General features: G+C 36.2%; 1 long non-coding RNA gene across 1 annotated transcript; it reads right to left on the reverse strand.

Annotated features, from left to right (window-relative positions):
• Positions 1-287: 287 nt before the first annotated feature.
• On the reverse strand, positions 288-5600 carry LOC114542672. Its single transcript, XR_003689719.1, has 6 exons — positions 5489-5600; positions 4632-4925; positions 2940-3146; positions 2050-2147; positions 1513-1611; positions 288-1276 (listed from the first exon to the last, which is right to left on the reverse strand). It is a non-coding gene; the product is annotated as an uncharacterized LOC114542672 (long non-coding RNA).
• Positions 5601-6339: the final 739 nt, after the last annotated feature.

Raw genomic sequence — 6339 nt, forward strand, 5'->3', positions numbered from 1 at the left:
ATGAGCATAAACAAATTTAGTTGAAGAAGAAACTCCTTGCTAAGGGCCTCCTTTTTGTTTTTGGTATAGTGACGATGTGCGACACTGTCGTTTTCGGTTTTTCTTTGTCGTTATCGGTCTTTCAAGATTACTCCAAAGACTCCGAAAGACACGTAGCGACAGATAACAACCTTATGGAAACTAGGCTTCAGTAAAAAAAAGCTTTGCTTAAAAAAGGGAATTAGAGTTTGTAGTCTTTTTTATAGTATTCTCCAAATTGTAATTCTAATAAGTATTTTGTAGTTTATTATTGTAATTTCACTAATTTGTATGGTAAATTTCTTTGTATTAATTGAAAGTTGTATGTAAACCAAAACTACGTACGGCCCGATTTTTGGTGGACTGTTCAGACAACCCGATATTTTTTTGACGGGCTTAGGGGGGAGGTAGGTGGCCTGCGTAAAGAAACGTAATGGTGTTTCAACCATAAACAAATTCCCAAAATGAGATTTAAATCAATGGGTTTAAATGGCTGACGAGGAAGCTAAGAAACTTGCTGCTGCTGCTGCTATCTTGGTTGCCGTTACGTTGTGGCGAAAAGAAGAAAGGCACGCAAAGACAGGAAACGTAATATGTGGCAAAAGAGTTGGATTGCCAGAAGAAACGAAAGAGGCGCTTATCACGCCCTCGTCCAAGAAATGAGGCTCGAAGACGAAGAAAGCTAACGAGGGTATTTGAGGATGGACACAAATACATTTGAGGTATAAGCCAAGCCAAGTTAAAAGATATGTGTTTTTAAATTTTCTTTAGTATCAGTTTCGTGCATGTTGGGAAGTCAACAATTTCTGCTTTGATACCTGAGGTGTGCAATTTATAACCAACTTTGAAGTGAAGTTCTTCGTAACACCAGAACTATCAGTCAATCCGGGAGCAGTGAAGTTCTTCGTAACACCAGAACTATCAGTCAATCCGGGAGCAGCAGCCATGTATGCTATCTAATTTTTCGCACCAAATTAAATTTGGAAAGTATGGAGAGTGAAAACGTTTCAGACGTTATGAAAACGTTTCAGACGTTTTTAAACAGGGATAATGTGAAGCCTTGCCGTTTCGGTAGTCCAACGTGCAGTGTAATATTATCCCAACACGAGGAATATATTGTCATAGATTGCTTGCATCCGAACCAGCTAGTTTTTGTTGACGAACCAGACATTGTAAGTATATGACACCATTTTATTTCCTTGTATTTAAAAGTCACAACAGAGTGTGTCTCTTATTCAATGTCCTTTAATTCGTGTTACTGTAAGGCAAGCAAATAGTTCAGCAATATGGATATAGTGCTCGAGGAACGAGACTGTTGTTAGACCTGTTGAGATTTATATATATACTTGTACTTGTAATTTTTGTACAATTCATATATGTACTTTTACTCTTAATGAGCCATGTGTTCACTTGTGGGGTTATAGGGAATACGTGTTTTATATAATGCCATCTTAATACAGTAGTCAGTAGATACCAAAACATCCTTTAAAATACCTTTATATTTCAACAATTCAGCTGTCAGCTTATTTCCCAATTTTAATCAACTGTTCGCGTTCTTTTGTTAATCCATTAATCCGTTGAGCAGCTTGACTTCTTAAAAAAAAGGAAAACGTTTAAAATTCAAATCTTGGCTAAGTAGTTCAGAATTTTATGAAATGAATTTAGGGTCTCTTATGTGTTGATGAGAAATTTTAGGTTTTCCCGCCGCAATCAATTTTCAGTTTTGGAAAAGATCATAATTTACCAATTGTGAACGAGTTGGAATGAAATATATCTACGTAGACTTTTTAACGTCGTAGCTACCATAGCGTCATAGCTATACTATAGCGTCATAGCTATATCACGCCATTTCAGGTGGATCAAGACAGCAAGGGATAGGCATTCTATATATGGTCTAACAACCGACAGTGGTTGGGTTCCATCACAATTTATATATACATTTCAATTCAGTAGATTTAGAAGGTTCTACGTTCTTAAGATTCTAAACACGAATAAAGATAATATTTCAAAAGCGTCAGAAAGTACACTCACCTTTCTCTCGAAGGTCTTGTATAAACTGACTTTCTGGATTGTACGTATTCAAAGGTTTTCCGTGACTGGCAAGATCCAATTTTAATGCATGCTGACAACTGCAGAAAAGCAACTCCAATAAGAAAAAGCAACCATCTCCTGTCTGTCACACAATTCTTGACTAGATGTTGCTAATACTTCTATACCTGCGGTAGTTTATCTGCGACAAACATTAACCAATATTTCATAAACAATCTCTGCACGAACTCGACTTTCGGTCTAATTACACCGAATACAAAAATTTCGGACATTACGCTCTCAAAACAGATAAATATCAAACAATTATCATGCAGTAATTCTTCGCCTGTAGGCCGTGTTACACCCTCACTCATCGAGTGCGACAACCAAATTTTTTATCACTGATCAAAGAGACAGTAATTTCTTAATCGATAAAAAGATCTAAGGTAAAACACTGAAAATAAAGCTCTTATTCGAGTGGAAATACCGCCTTGGGAATGTTATGACTTAGATTGAGATCTCCACTAAAGGCCGTTCGAGTGAGCTTTTAGAATACAGGCATAAGGCTGTCACAACTGATATCTTAGGTTTAGCATTATAGCTGCTCGCTTTGTTACTCAGTGAATCTCCCAGGATGTTACTGACATCCGGCTGATACCTAATCAAATCCTCTCTTAACTGCTTGCGGTTTTAAAAGTACATATAAATTTCGTTCGATCTTGCATTAACCAGCAACACGGTAGAGTACAATTGAAAGTGAGTTCACCGTTAAGCTTCAGATTGTGATACATTTACACGTTTAATTTGTTTTAATGTTATATACCTAAAGAATGTCTTTATTATTTCCATTTTGCATCTGCGATCTAGTTATTTAACAATATCATCGAGCTTACCTGCATGGTTTATTATAATGATACGGCATCAATATTTCTCTTCAAACCCGTTTTGTAAAATTGGTCAGCCTGTTGTCTTGCTTGGGTTACCGGCAGCTTGATATCAGAGTTCTGCTGCTTCAAAACATTCATTTCTTCGCTGGCCCGACGATTCTCTGTTGTCAACTGATAGTAAAGTTGATCAATGTTTAGTTGCTTCTGACGAACCTGGAAAGAGAAAGAGCGTTGATCATCAATAATCGACACAGCTTTCTAAAATCCATGCAGGAATGTAGCACTCGAATACCAGCGCCATTTACACTATAGACTAAATTTATCGGCACGGCACGGATAAAATTGTTACCAGTGCCCAGTTCTATTAAGTTTTCAGGCTATATATACAGGGTGTATCAAAAAAGATAGTTAAGACTTATCTGGTATATCTAGGCAAAGTTTGGTTTTTCATTAACAAAATTATGTTACCGGGGGGGGGTTCCTTTCCACTGATATTGAGAGGGCTTGCGCGTGAAAATGTGAAGCTGAAATTGAGATATTATTTAGCTGTATAAGAGTAGGAAAGCTTTTTAATAAAGTTTCAGGAAAAATAATACATACTGGTAGCAACGCGCGACCCCTAAAGGTGACAAATATTTCATTGCGCGCAGTGGATTAAATGCACCGTTGATTTTAGCGTGACCGATCTCATGTAAGGCTGGGCAAATGAATAAATTAAAGCGAGAAACTGAACACAAAAACAAAGCGATTTATTCGAGATGTTAACCCTCAGCATGTCCACCATTTCATTCTACGCTTGTCTGAGCATGCTAAACACTGAACAGTGGACCGTTTGTCTGTCCATTCGCCTAGATTTGCCGGTGGTAGTGTAGGCGATTTGCAAGAAAGAATTTCGAACGAAATGGATAATTTGAGGCAAGACAGACAAATGGTTCGCCGTTCAGTGTTTACCGTGCTCACACGAGCCGCAGTTTGCTTAGAAAGAAATGGTGGAAATGTTGAGGATTAACATCACGAATAAAAATCTTGTTATTAAATCGCTTCGTCTTCTTGTTTCGTTTCTCGTTTTAATTTATTCATTTGCCCACCTTGTATGAGATCGGTCACGCTAAAATCAACCATGCATTTAATCCACTGCTTGCAATAAAATATTTGTCACTTTTAGAGGTCACGCGTTGCTCCCAGTTTGCATTACTTTTCCTGAAACTTTGACAATTTATTAAAAAGCTTTCCTACTTTTAGACAGGTAAATAATATCTCAATTTCAGCTTCATATTTTCGCGCGCAAGCCCTCTCAATATCAGTGGAAAGGAACACCCCCCCGGTAACATAACTTTGTTAATGAAAAACCAAACTTGGCCTAGGTATACCAGATAAGTCTTAACTATCTCTAGGAACACAAAAATTTGCCAAATTCTGCAAAATATTCTGAAAAACGGAAATTTTACATTTGGGACATATATATATATATATATATATATATAAGTATAAATGTCAAGGAAACAAGGCAAATTACTCAAGAAAACTATATCACCAGAGAAAAACTTACTGTGTTACCAGTTTTGCCCAGTTCATGGAAACAAGGCAAATTACTCAAGAAAACTATATCACCAGAGAAAAAACTTACTGTGTTACCAGTTTCGTAAGGTTTTTAGCTCGGTTATTAAGCCTTAGACTACATTTGCAATAGCGACTTACTTGTTTAGCGTTGGCCAACATTTCTTCTTTTTCCCGAGCAAAGCGATCCAATTCGGCATGTTTCCTTTTAAAATCCTCCTGTAAGTTGTCTCCCATTCTCCTCATATTTTCCAGTTGTGCTTCGAGATCTGTGACCTTATACTTATGAGTGTTTTCCAAATCAGAAAGCATCCAATCTTTTTCTTCAAGCATCTTCTTCAGCTCCCGAGTTCTCAGTTCTCTCTTGTCGAGTTCCTCTTTACATCGACGACTATCACATCGCATTAACTCCAGTTCTTTTGTTAAACTTCAGATCTAAAAAAACCTGTCAATTATTAAAGACAAGTGACAATGATCGACAAACCATCCCACAAAGCACTTTCTAGATATGTACTTTAAACCAAAAGCCTAATTTATGACGGGCAATTTATACGTTTGGCTCGGTAGTCTCGTTTGACCAAATGCACTCGTTTAAGCATCTAGACTACATAGGTAAAATTTAGCTCAGAGAGCGAATTCCTAAATTCGTCAAGAAGTTAGGGAAAAAGCGAAACCTTGTTGGTAGCAAGATAGTTTAACTGAGGAAAACAGTTACACACACACCTTGTATGTTTACAATGCACAACATGTAATATTCTTAGTATTAGTCATCCACAAAATGGCCTTAAACAACTGGTCTATGTGGTGAAATAGTTTAAAGCCACAACATGTAGTGTTTAAAGTGCACAGGAGGTTTTTTGGAGAGAGATGAAAAAAAGGTCCAAGGAGAAGGGAGCTTCAGTAATAAAATGGTGGTAATATTGTATTTGAGGTATATATTGGCAAATGGAAAGCATGCAGATAGGCCTGTAATGGTTGTAATGAGTATAAATTATTACCTTAAGGTCATTTGACAATAAGAGACTTCTTGTTTCATCCAGTTTTGATCGATATTCTTGTTCTCTTTTTCTTATTGCTTCATCAAAATTACTGACATTTTCTGGATGACGAAACTCAAATCATTTTCTGTTGCTCTAAAAAATCAAAATGTTGATTTTTAACCAATATTTTAAAAAATGCTTTATTAACATAATCACTGTAACTCATTATTAATTATAGCCTCAGTAAGTTCTCAAAGTTCATAATTGCACATTGGCATACATTGCATGTAATATATCTCTACTGATACTAAAAGGTAGTTTACAGTGACTTCTTCACATCAGTTCTGCTTGTAACAATATGGGTAGACTACTTGATTTAAAATTTCTGAAATTTAGCACATTTTTTACTTTTCGGAACATAAACTCCAGCTCTCATTTAGAACTATAGCAAACCAAAATAGTGTCAACTATTCTGACTGCTCTTGATATTTTTAGAAATGTAGTGAGTGAAAATGTAAACAAGGTGTTTGTTTAAACATGGTTTACATTAATTAGCATCAGTGTACCCTACCTTTAGAGTTCATTAATTATGATCACCTAAAATTTAAATGTCTTTAAGAGCTCTGATGGTATTCCAGTTACAAACAATGATTGCATGAGGTGAACTAGATTACCTTAATTGTAGCTCCAGATTTTTCCGATAAGACGAAAGCTCCTCCCGTTCTTTAGCTACATTATCTTTCTCTTCTTGAAAAGCTTTAAATTGATTCTGATATTCTTGCAATCTCTAGACATAATTAACCATATCATTTGTTGAACATATCAGAATTAAACATATAGCTAGTGAAGAAAGACAAGCAGAAGAGAAA

This window comes from Dendronephthya gigantea, unplaced genomic scaffold (genome assembly GCF_004324835.1).
Source record: "Dendronephthya gigantea isolate DGI-Jeju-01 unplaced genomic scaffold, DenGig_1.0 000376F, whole genome shotgun sequence".
Classification (NCBI taxonomy): domain Eukaryota; kingdom Metazoa; phylum Cnidaria; class Anthozoa; order Malacalcyonacea; family Nephtheidae; genus Dendronephthya; species Dendronephthya gigantea.